The 12339-nt window shown below is 52.5% G+C and overlaps 1 protein-coding gene across 3 annotated transcripts in view; it reads left to right on the top strand.

Moving 5' to 3' along the window:
- The first annotated feature begins 346 nt into the window (after positions 1-346).
- TMEM184B (transmembrane protein 184B) overlaps positions 347-12339 on the top strand; it is a 49009-nt gene continuing 37016 nt past the window's right edge. For 2 of the 3 annotated variants that reach the window (XM_036865739.1, XM_036865738.1), the window contains exon 1: positions 359-475. The gene's annotated coding sequence lies outside the window, so the exon portion shown is untranslated. Of the gene's footprint in view, positions 476-12339 lie in introns of all 3 variants that reach the window. The other variant, XM_036865737.1, reaches the window with a different exon arrangement.

Raw genomic sequence — 12339 nt, 5'->3', positions numbered from 1 at the left:
TTCCACATGCATCCTTCACTCGACAAATAGCCGTTAGACATTGTTTCATCTTCAAACAGGCCCAAATGGAGGAAAAGAGGTGAAGCTCCATACAGCCAGCGAGAGCTTGGAGCCCAAGACTCTGTCCCTGCACCCCAAGAAGCTCACTGGTGGGCAGGGTTGGGGGTGGGATGGAGGCTGGGGAGGCGACTCCTGACTGGTTTACGATCGGCTGGAAAGCCGGGATCGCTCCCACCACCGGGGGTTTGGGACGGCGGCTCCTTTAAGGCCGGGAGGGTGATCTCAGCCTCGCTTTCGCCGCCCCGCCCTCCCCGGCGGCGCGCTCGGTGCGCAGGCGCGCCGCGGCGGCACTCCGCTGGGCCCGGGACGAGCCGGCGGCGGCGAGATAGTAGGGCTGCGGTGCAGTCAGCCTGCCTCTCTCTCACAGTCCGGCTGCCGCGCGTCGCCCGCACACGCGCCGCCATGGGCTCCTGAGGTACCCTACCCACCGGCCCTGCGCTGGAGGCCCCGAGGGGGGCGGCCGAGGGCTTCCGGGGGCGGCGGGGCTGTCCCGTCTGGAGAGGCCCGCTCGGGGGGCGCCCCGCGGGTCGCATTGGCCGCGGGTCCCCGGGCGGGGAGCGGATGAAGGTGGCCGGCCTGGCGGGGAGGGAGGGGGCGTCTGCGGCCCCGCCCGTCTCGCCCTGCGCTCTGTCCCCGCCTTGCGAGGTCGCGGGCCGCCCGTGGGTGTGCGCTGCCCCCTCCTCGCCAGCGTGGCGGGGCCCGCGCCTGGAGTGTAATCGGACCTGCCCGTGGGGGTGGCCGGGAGAGAGGGGAAGCGGATGGACAGGCCCTTTGCAAGTAGGATGGTATGCGTCCGGTGGGTGTGCTGGTGCCTGGCACAGCCGAGTGAGTGGGGGAGTCAGCCTTGCCCTGTGCGGGTAGCTGTGATCTGGGCTGGTGGCTAGCCTGGCGAGGCCTCTGGGGATGCGTGCATGAAGGTGTACACGCGTTGCATACAGGTCAGCAGTTTGGAGGGGCACCGGCAGGAACCCGGGGCTCCAAGGATATGTGCTTGGAAAAGGACCACAGAGACTGGCTTAGGGTGTGTGCATCCATCCCAGACATTTCCTCTCCGGGCACACTGCTTGGGTCTAGTGCTAGTTGACTCCAGGCCAAGGCAAGGAGATGGGGTTGAGAGGTGGGCGTATCTGTTCCCAACCCGTATCCCCTCTGGGGTTGTGCAAGGCCAGACATTACACACCCACACACACGCACACACCCACACCCAGGGCACTGTGGGGCAAAGCAGGTGTTTGCACGTCTGATACCTGCGTGTGAGGAGAACGTCATGTATTATTTATCTGACTGCCGGGTGCTTCATGTAAGGAAAGAAGCAGCAATCTGTGCCCTGGAGGCCCTCGTGCTGTGGAGGCAGCCAGGCAAACAAGCTCACGCACCTGCAGAGGCGGCGCAGGTCTCAGAGGTGTGACTCTTGCACAGGTTATGTGTGCAGCGTCCCTTCCTATCTCCCTTCCTTTTCAGCATGCTTGGTGGGCTCCCTAGGCTCTGCACATCGGGACCTCTTGCCGGAGGGTGCCATGTGTATCAGAGCTGGGACCGTGGGGTGGGAAGGCCCCAGCGGTCAGGTCTGTGTGCCCATTTTGTCAGGCTTTGAACAGAAACACATGATGCCCCTGGGATCCAGGATCTCTCAGGTCGGTCGGGGAATCAGACTTAGAATCAAGTAGTCACAATGATGTGAAAAATATAAAACAATAGAGGGAATGCAGAGTGGGTTCAGCGCTGGGGGAGGGGGAACGTGGCAGGCAGAAAAGGTTCCAGCATGGCGTGGAGGGGGCGAGGGGAGCTGAGCTGAAACTGGAAGGATGGCTAGCTAGCATTCCTCTGATGCTTTGGTGCTTTCCACGTATATTTCCCCAGTTAATTCTCTCAGAGGCTGTGCGTGTACAGAACTGTTTGTTATCCCTCTTTACAAATGAGGAAACTGAGACCCAGAGGGAGCGCATGACTCCTTGTCCATGTATGTGGCAGGCCTGAATGGAGTTGTCCATGAACCAGGACCTCTCTTGCTGCCAGGTGTTGCTGCCTTGTAACTTATGAGCATCTACTACATGCCAGGCACTATGCTAGGGGCACAGGGGTCTAAAGATGAATGGGACCTGGTGCCCGGCCTCTAAGGGCTTCCAGTCTGCTGGGGAGATGGACATAGACAGTGACCCCAGTCCAGACACAAGACCCCTATAGCCAGTGTGCGTGGAGAAGTCACCATCAATTCCCCCCAAGAACTGGCCACAGGCAGCCTGGCTCCTTTGTGCAGCCTTTGGGATTCTGGATGTGTTTTAAGTTGCTCCCATGTGGTAGTGGGTTACACCAGGAGCCCCTTCTAAAGGCCTCCAAGTGGGTGGGAAGAAGAGCTTCAGCGCAGAATGGGTGCAAGTGATCTTGTCCTAGTTCACTGGTGTTGGCCGAGTTCCGTGGAGCTTGGGCTTCTGTCTGGAGGCTGTTTTCTCCTCCTCTGCCTTTGAGGTTTTGCTCCTGGTTTCTGGCGGGCCGGCCGAGCTCTCTTCCCCAAGAGGGTCTCTATGCTATTTCCAGTCCCTCCTGTGCTCATTTCTCCCTGTGAATTCCCTGGAGTGGGAAGGCAGAGTACGGTCCTTTATTGTTTTGAAACCAGGTAACTGTGAATACCCTTCTCACTCTGCTGGGCCTTGAGACTGGGGATTTGGTGTGTGAGTTGTGGAAGGCCAGCTGCCAGGCCTTGGGAGAACTCTGGTGGGAGGGTCTACCACCGGACCTTCACAGGCAGTGACCACTTGCTGAAGACCTACTGTGTGCCCAGCACCGTGCTGAGTCGTGGGTTGTGTCTTTTAAGAGGCTGTGGTTGGCTGAGGCTGTCCACCGTGTAACAGATATGCGACAGAGAGTGCTCTGCTTGTGGTGGAAACAGAGGGCCCCAGTGGGGCCGGAGGACAATAGGAACAACAGCTCGTTTATTAAGCACTTACTGTGTGCCAGGCACAGTTCAAAGTGCTTTCATGAACGACTGAGTTTCATCCTCCCACCACAGTGAGGTGGGAACAGTTACCTTCACGTTTTGCAGAGGAGGCAGCCTAGGAGGGTAAAGCCGCGCTGGGTGGTGGAGCTGACCTTGGAGCCCACGCTCTTCCCCCACTAACCCTGGGGTGTGCCCGGCATCGTCGAAACCTCCTGCACCTTGAAGGACGGACGGGGAGTGCTCTGCCTGTGGAGGGAGAGGGCATTCTAGGCAGAGGAAGCCCCCGTGGGCAGAGGTGCGGAGGCCTGAAATACCTCACCCAGACATGGCTACGGTGGGCCCAGGGCGTGAAGACCTTTGAAGGCCCCACTAAGGAGTTTGAGCTTGACCCCAGTGTGGTCAACAGGGAGCCCTGAAGTTTTCAAAAAGGAAGCGACAGCCTCAGCCGCGTGTTCCAGGACAGTATGCCCGTGTCTCCTTTCTTCATTCCTGCAGGTAACTCCAAGGAGACTGGGCCTTTCCCTCCTTTGCTTTCCCTCGGGTCACTGGCATCCTTTTTGGTCCCTGCTGCGTTTCGCTTCTATTCTTCCAGCAGCTTCTGGTCCTGACAGCCCTGTGTGACTCAGGACAGGCCTCTGGAGCTCGCTGCTGTAATGGTGGCTCTACCCTGGCCTCCGTGGCTGGCGGTGGGGTGGCTCCCTGAACTGGAACCGGGTTCTTCCTGGCTCTCCCGGGTCTGGCAGGTCCTCACTGACCTCTCACACTGTGGATCTGGACCGAGTGGGCGGCTCCTTTCCCCCATCTTCCATCCTCCAGGCCCCCATGCTCATCAGTGCTATAAATACAGGCAAAGGGGGGTGGGGACATAGTGGGAAGTGGGGCGCGGAGAGCCAGGCTTAACTGCCAGATCTCATGTGTGGGTTCACTGAGGGGATGCCTGCCCTCCCCGCCTGCTTTGCTGGGTGTTGAGCGGCCAGCTGAGCGCCCCAGTTTGTCCCTCCCTACAGGGCTGAAAGACTAGGGGTCTTTGCACAGGATGGCTGCCGAAACACAGCTGAGGGGGGTCCACTTTGGCTGTGGGAGCCCATGGGTGTAGGACGTGAGGGGAGGAATCGGGGAAAACTTCTGAATTGGGTGCCTGGGGAGAGGAGGCTGAGAATTCAGGAAGGGGACAAGAATGGTCACTGGGAGCACAGGAGAAAGAAGCACCCCTTTGGGCACCGGGGAGAGAGGGAGGTAAGCTGAGCCTTCTGGAGAAAGAATTGGGAGCTGTGGCTTTCTTATTAGCTCTGTGGCCTTGGACAAGTTGCTTACCAGGTTCTGATTCCCATTCTTTAAGAATAGCGGGAGATGATGCAATTTCCTTCATTTGTAAAAGAGGAGTAATAACAGTGCAGCCATCATATGGCTGTAACGCTCTGATGTCTGCATGGAGCTCAGCACAGCATTTGGCTGTACATGGTACGTGCTCAGTAAACACTGGCTTTTATTGTTACCTTACAGGCTGTTTAATTTATTCAAGAAAGAGGTGTTGCATGCCTGTGTGCCAGTGCAGGGAGCTGAGTCCAGCTGGGGAGAGCCATTCCAGTTGTCATGGGTGCTCTGAGGGAACATTGAGGCATTCCCGCCTGGCCAGGCACTTCTCTGACCAGGTGACATTTACGCTGTCACCATGTATAAGGAAGCAGGTTCCAGGCAGAGGGAACAGCATGTGCAAAGCAAAGGTCTGAGTTCTTTGTCTGCAAAATTGTTTGGCATTGGGGCTCAGCACGTAGTAGGCCCTCAGTAAATGTTAATTGAATGTGATCTTCTTGGCCTCAAAGAGGACAGGAAGGGGGGGAAATAAAGTGTGAGGGGCCCTGGAGGGAAGATTTGGATGGTCCCCAAGTTTCGGGTTGTCTCATGTTCCCTACCCATTTTGTCTACCTCTGCCGAGTGGCATGTGGTGCAGGTACCTTAATGCAGTGCAGCTAAGCTGCCAGTGTTCTCATCAGGGACTCGTGCTAGGCCCCTGCTTTGTCAAAGTCCTCGGAGGGGCGGCGCTGGAATTAGGCTGCGTTTGTTCACATTCCTGTTTGCTGCTGTTTTAGTGCATCTGAAACCCTATGCTTGGGCAGAACTTAGGAGGATGACATGGGGCCTCTGTCTGGTTGGTGGTTTTTCCAGTCCTGGGTTAATGGCGGCTCAGGGTCTGGCACGATGCCTTGCACAGAGTAGGTGCTGAAACCGCTTTGCCTAACAAACCAACAGTTGGATGGGTTAGTATCATTACCACACAGGATAAAGCTGGAATTATTCTTGAGAAGAGATAGGTCAGAACAGGATTGTTTATTAGAACTGAGCTTATATCAGGAGCTGACAGGTACATTAAACAGCCTTGGATGTGTTCAAGGACAGGCTCCATCCAATGGTCTGGAGGTCTCAGGCCTGGGCTGAGAGGCAGGAAGCCCCACAGTCACCTCCTTTTCCTTCTCCTCTGGGGCGGAAACCAGAGAGGGAAGATCCCACCCAGAAAACTTTTGTTCGTAACCTGCATCACTTCCAGTTCTACCATGTTTTTAAAAAGTCACACACAACAAAATGAGTATTTCATGGAAGGTTTGCAGTGTGTCAGCCTGTGAAAAACAATGGGGTTCTCTGCTCTTGAAAATAGTACTTGTTGATTATAGTAAATTTGGAACCCAGAAAAGATTGGAGGATAAGAATAAAAATCACCCCAAATTTCTAATAACCAAGAAATAATCACTGTTGAAGAGTGGGCATATTTTCCTTCTAGGCATGATCCTGCATTAGCTCATTGTTCACATAACACCGAGTTGCAGGCGTTTACCCATGACATGAAAGTTAGCCGTAGATATGAAAGAATTAGAGAAGTTCTAAAACAGAGCCCCTTGGTGCTTTATTTCAAGGTCTGTAGGAAAGACGAGGTCTCCACCCTTTCTGCTGGATGGCACCATGGTGTGAGGAGCAGGCAGAGCACTGCACAGAGTCAGAGAACCTGGTGATGACCTTGGGCGGGTCACTTGCCCTCCGGTGGGGTTATTCATCCTCCTCTGCCCACCTCCCGGCTGCCACAGGGCTCAGATGAGGTCCCAGGTTAGAAAACCTTGAAATCCACCCCGCCCCCAAGAGGAGGGCCTGGTTTCTGTCTTGGAGGGAGAGCTGGTCTTCACCGTCATGTGAAGATGGATAGAGAAGGCGTGTGTGTGTGTGTGTGTGTGTGTGTGTGTGTGTGTGTGTCTTGTTTTCCAACCTGCAGTCTGTTTTGTGATCCCCCTGAAGACTTCAGAATCCTTGTTCGGGAGCCACGATCTGAGGACCCTGTACCTTCAGGCCACGGGTGGTCCCAGGATGGCTGTCCCCAACCCTCACCTCAACGAAGTGGGTGGAATGAGACCTCTGGAAGTTACTACATCTGCCGCCCTGAAAGTGATTTTCAGATAAGACAGCCTCCCCACCCTGGGAGAAGTGTGTGGAGTTTGGTGCCTTTATTTTTCTCCTGCTACAACCCCTGTGGGCAGCCTGCACCCAGGGAAGCCCTGTCCTGTTGGCAGGTGGCTGAGTACCTCCACTCTGCTGGATGGGGCTGTTTTCCAAAGCCCTCTGGGTTACCTCTTACAGGAAAGCTCCAGGGGAAAAATAGCTAACCCCACGGCTGCTGCTGCTGTAGCCACTGGCAGAGGCTCCTGGTCTCCATCTCTAGCAGCCGTGTTTTTAGTTCTGTCTGGAATGAACAGAGAACCTGGGATTCCATCAGCAGTCATTTCGGGTGCCTGCAGGCACAACAATAGGTGTTGGTGAATGGATGTGTGTTGTGAGGAAATTAATATTAATGTTAACATACTATTAAGTACTAATGTTACTCTTTTTTTCTTGTTTTTAAAAATTTTTATTGGAGTATGGTCGCTTTACAATGTTGTGTTAGTTTCTACTGTACAGCAAAGTGAATCAGCCATACGTGTACATAGATCCCCTGTTTTTTGGATTTCCTTCCCATTTAGGTCACCACAGAGCGTTGAGTAGAGTTTCCTGTGCTATACAGTAGGTTCTCATTAGTTATCTATTTTTTACATAGTATCAATAGTGTATATACGTCAATCCTAATCTCCCAATTCATCCCACCCCACCCCACCCCTTCCCCCTTGGTATCCATACATTTGTTCTCTACGTCTGTGTCTCTATTTATGCTTTGTTTTTTAAAATTTATTTATTTTATTTATTTTTGTCTCTGTTGGGTCTTCGTTGCTGCGCACGGGCTTTCTCTAGTTGCGGCGAGCGGGGGCTACTCCTCCTTGCAGTACGCGGGCTTCTCATTGCGGTGGCTTCTCTTGTTGTGGAGCCCGGGCTCTAGGCGCACAGGCTCAGTAGTTGTGGCTCACGGGCTCTAGAGCGCAGACTCAGTAGTTGTGGCCCACAGGCTTAGTTGCTCTGCGGCATGTGGGATCTTCCCGAACCAGGAGTTGAACCCATGTTCCCTGCATTGGCAAACAGATTCTTAACCACTGTGCCACCAGGGAAGTCCTCTGCTTTGTAAATAAGACTATCTGTACCAGTTTTTTCAGATTCCACGTATATGCATTAATATATGATATTTGTTTTTCTCTTTCTGACTTACTTCACTCTGTATGACAGTCTCTCCATCCATCCACGTCTCTACAGATGACCCAATTTTGTTCCTTTTTATGGCTGAGTGAGATTCCATTGTATATGTACCACATCTTCTTTATCCATTCCTCAGTTGATGGACATTTAGGTTGCTTCCATGTCCTGGCTATTGTAAATAGTGCTGCAGTGAACATTGGGATGCATGTGTCTTTTTTTTTTTTTTTAATTAATTTATTTATTTATGGCTGTTTGGATCTTCGTTGCTGCGCGCAGGCTTTCTCTAGTTTTGGCGAGTGGGGGCTTCTCTTCGTTGTGGTGCGTGGCCTTCTCATTGTGGTAGCTTCTCTTGTTTCGGAGCTCGGGCTCTAGGCACGCGGGCTTCAGTAGTTGTGGCACGCGGGCTTCAGTAGTTGTGGCACATGGGCTCAGTAGTTGTGGCTCGCGGGCTCTAGAGCGCAGGCTCAGTAGTTGTGGCACATGGGCTTAGTTGCTCCGTGGCATGTGGGATCTTCCCGGACCAGGGCTCGAACCCATGTCCCCTGCATTGGCAGGCGGATTCTTAACCACTGCGCCACCAGGGAAGTCCTTGTCTGGTCTATGTCTTTTTGAATTATGGTTTTTCTCTGGGTATATGCCCAGTAGTGAGATTGCTGGGTCACATGTTAGTTCTATTTTTAGGTTTTTAAGGAACCTCTGTACTGTTCTCCATAGAGGCTGTATCAGTTTACATTCTCACCAACAATGTATGAGGGTTCCCTTTTCTCCACACTCTCTCCAGCATTTATTGTTTGTAGGTTTTGTGATGATGGCCATTCTGACCGGTGTGAGGTGATATCTCATTGTAGTTTTGATTTGCATTTCTCTAATAATTAATAATGTTGAGCATTTTTTCATGTGTTTGTTGGCCATCTGTATGTCTTCTTTAGAGACATGTCTACGTCTTTTGCCCATTTTTTGATTGGGTTGTTTGTTTGTTTTTGATATTGAGCTGCGTGAGCTGTTTGTATATTTTGGAGATTAATCCTTTGTCAGTCGCTTCGTTTGCAAATATTTTCTCCCATTCTGAGGGTTGTCTTTTTGTCTTGTTTATAGTTTCTTTTGCTGTACAAAAGCTTTTAAGTTTCATTAGGTCCCATTTATTTATTTTTGTTTTTATTCTCATTACTCTAGGAGGTGGGTCAAACAAGATCTTGCTGCGATTAGTACTAATATTACTAATCCTCACTGGAATTGGTGTAGGGCTTTGCAGTTTGCAAATTGCTTTTCACATATATCATCTCATTTAATCCTCCCAATGGCCCTGGCACCTTGGAATTATTGCGCCTACTTTGTAGATGGATAGACTGAGGCTCAGAGGGGTGAATTTGCCTAAGATCCTGTGGAAGGAAGCACCCAGGTTTTTTATTTCAAATCCTGTGCCCTTGCTGCTCTGAGTGACCCCTTCAGCACAGCCATGGCCCCCAGAGAGCCTGCATTCCCACTGGGAAGGCCAGCAGGTGGAACTGCTGCTTAGACTTGGAAAGAGCGTTCATAGAGGAGCCGGTCGAAGCTGTGGGGGCCCCAGGAGACAACAGTCTGCTCTGCCTGCCGGTGGGCCGGGGGCCCAGGCTCCCTGGGGGAAGGGCAGTTGAGCTGGGGGCTCTGATGGACAGTGGAGGTGGGCAGGTGGAGAAGCAGGGGAGGGCTTTCCAGGTAGCCCTGGCTTTCCAGGCAGGTGAGTGGAGGAGTGGAGGGAGTGAGCTCTCCCAGAGTAATTAGCGTCAAGGCCTCACCTCCCGGAAGAGAAGTACATCTCTACATGTTTGTCAGTAGGTTTTAAACAAATAGGGTGTATGAAAATCTAGATTTAGCAAAACAGTACATACTTGCTTTACAAAGAAAGCTTGATGCACTGGGCAGTGGTTAGAAAAATGTTAATAGCGATAACCTCAGTGCATTTAAGTATGATTTGATTTACAGGCATTCTGGCTGTCCAGTCTGTTGGAGCAGAGCACGGGCTGGGAAACAGGAAGGTTGGCGACGGTTCTGCCTCTCAAAGGCTGGCTTTGCTTTGCCAAGAGGTGTCTCCCACTTGATTGGGGGCAGAAGACCATTTCTTCCATTTGCAGTTCTCAGTAGTTGAGCCAGATTCGTGAGGGTGGGAGGAAGCCCTGCCCTGCCCGCTGCGTTTACCCAGCTGTCCTCACTCACAGGGAGGACACTAGGTATCCAGAGACCCACCTCCATCCTCTGCCAGCCACAGCTTGATGAGTGAGGTTTAGGTGGCCATTGCTGTTACGTAGCAGGTCCGTGATAGACACAGCAGTAAATGTCGTGGAGCCTGAGTGTGTCTCGCATGGCTGTGGTGTCCCTACAGCTCACGCAGGGGAAGTGGCCAGAGGTGCTTGTCACTCGTTCAGGATAGCTAGACTGGAAGCACCCCACCGTCTCAGGCTCTGCACTCCCACCTGTCCCCGCCAGACCTGCTTCTGGTGCACGCTCCGTGGCCTGCCTGCTCCTCCCCTGGCGCCTTTGCCCAGGGAGACCAATTAGGGCCGGGTGTCGTGGTGACTCCAGTCATCTTCCTCACTTCCCCCTGCCCTGGCACCAGGGCACCAGAGCCTGTCCTGGGAACGGCCGAGGGGCTGAGCGGGTCTGGCCCTTCTCTCACAGGTGAGGAAATGCGAGTCCATGGACCAGGACACTGGGAGAGTTGGGGCTGATTTGGGTCCAGAGCCATCTCCCGACCCAGTGCTCTCTCTGTCTCTACTGTGTCTTCATCTGGGCATCCTTGGAACTACATGTTGTCAGTATTTTCCCCAATAATTAGGCTTATTTTTTGGATGAGCAATTAAGATGTATCCTGCCTCTCTAGCAACATTTTCAAAATTACAGATGCTTGAAGTCTTTCACCCAGCAGTTGCACTTCTAGGAATTTATCCTACAGATGAGTTACCACATGTGCAAGGTTAGTCATGGCTGCCTCATTTTTAATAGCAAAAGGTTGGAAGCAACCTGAAAGTCCATCAGCAGGGGCCAGGAACAAATTATGGTCCATTCAAACCATGGACTACTGTGCAGCCATAAAAAATAAGATGGAGACTCCCAGCACGGATACAGAACAATCACCAAGATAGATTGCTGTGCAGGTGGCGGGTGCAGGATGTATGTCTGGTGTGCCTCCATCTGCGTGAAAGTGAAGGGAAATAGAAAGTGCATTCGCTTATGTATGTGCTCAGGGTCTCTGAGGATTCACACGAAGTTGGTGATTGCAGTGCCTCTGGGATGGTGGCTGGTGGCGGGAGACTGTTCACTGGAGACCCTTCCTACGCTTTGAGTGCCGATTCATGTGAATATGTGACTTTTTCAAAAAATTAAAATGAATACAATTAAATAAACAAGAACCTTAAGAAATGTATCCTCACCCTCTTGCCCAATGCAGGCAGGTCAAGGCTACCCCCTCAAGGACCAGCCATCCTCATTCAGGCCCCTGACCATCAGCTAATCAAGAATGTAAGCTTGGGTCTCACGAAGGGGACCAGGTGTTTCTTGGGAAATCCGACCCCTGGCCCCAGCCCTGGAGAAATGTAACCACCTCCCTCTGGCCCCTCTGAATCACCGCTGTTGTCTGGCTTGTCATTTAAATCCCTGCTCTGATATGCTTATTTCCCCTGAAACCTTCAGGGGCTTCCCCACTGACACATAAATAAAGACCCTGTCCCAGGCCCTGTTTACTGGGTCCCTTGTTGAGCCACACTTGACTGGTCGCTCTTTTCTCCACGTGCCTCCTCGCCTTCCCACCTCCGTGCCTTTGCTCATGCTGTTCTCTCTGTCTGCTTGCCTTTCCCTCTCTAGCAGTCTCCACGTGCCCAAATCCTCTCTGCCTCTCAAGGCCCAGCTCAGTTTCCAACTCTTTCAGCCCTCTGACCTCCCCTGCTTCTTTATCTGTTCCTCTCCACTGGCACTTAAGCCTTTTACATTGTGTCCTAGGTGTCTGATTCCCCACTGGGCTGTGGGCTCCTTTAGGGCAAAGTCCACATCACAGCCCCTGTTTTGTTAGATGTTTGCCGAGTGGGTGAACGGGGGCTGCTCTCTTCATGGTGGGATCGGGAGCCATGGGGGGCGGGGCCCGTTTCACATCTGTGAACCGTGGCGCCTGGCACAGGGCGGGCCCACCCTGCAACAGGAATAACAAGTCTTATGCCCCAGTGCTTTGTGTGCATTCTTTCCCTCACCCTCACAAGGACCCATGAAGTGCTGTGGTTCAACTGTGGTTCCCCCATAGCATGAAGAAGCAGAGCAAACATCTTGTCCAGGTCACACAGTTAGAAATAAGATTTGGACACAGGTCTGGCTGCCTCCAAAACTCCTGCATTTGATCAGTTTATTCTCCCACTTCCCCTGACTCATGAGTAATACTGATCCCTTGGCCCACTCTCATTAACTGCCCCACTGGCCACAGGCAGTCTTATATTGTTATTTGAGCATATTTTCTTCCCCACTGGACTGTAAGCTCTTAAGCAGTTAGAGTCTTGCTGGAGATACCCTTTGGACTTAGCATATAGAAGGTGCTTGAAAGTGTATGTTTATTAACCTACTCCAGTAAAACACACAACTAGATGAACAGTGCGATGGATTTTTACCTCTGTAAATACCCGTGTAAACCACTGTCCAGATCAAGCTGTGGAACATTCCCAGCCTCTCCCTGGGGGCTCCCTGGGGCCTCCTCCAGGTCACGAACCTCTGAGGTAACCACTGTT

This window comes from Balaenoptera musculus, chromosome 10 (assembly GCF_009873245.2).
Source record: "Balaenoptera musculus isolate JJ_BM4_2016_0621 chromosome 10, mBalMus1.pri.v3, whole genome shotgun sequence".
Classification (NCBI taxonomy): domain Eukaryota; kingdom Metazoa; phylum Chordata; class Mammalia; order Artiodactyla; family Balaenopteridae; genus Balaenoptera; species Balaenoptera musculus.
Note: the sequence above shows the minus strand (reverse complement) of the source record. Positions and strands in the feature narration are given on the sequence as shown.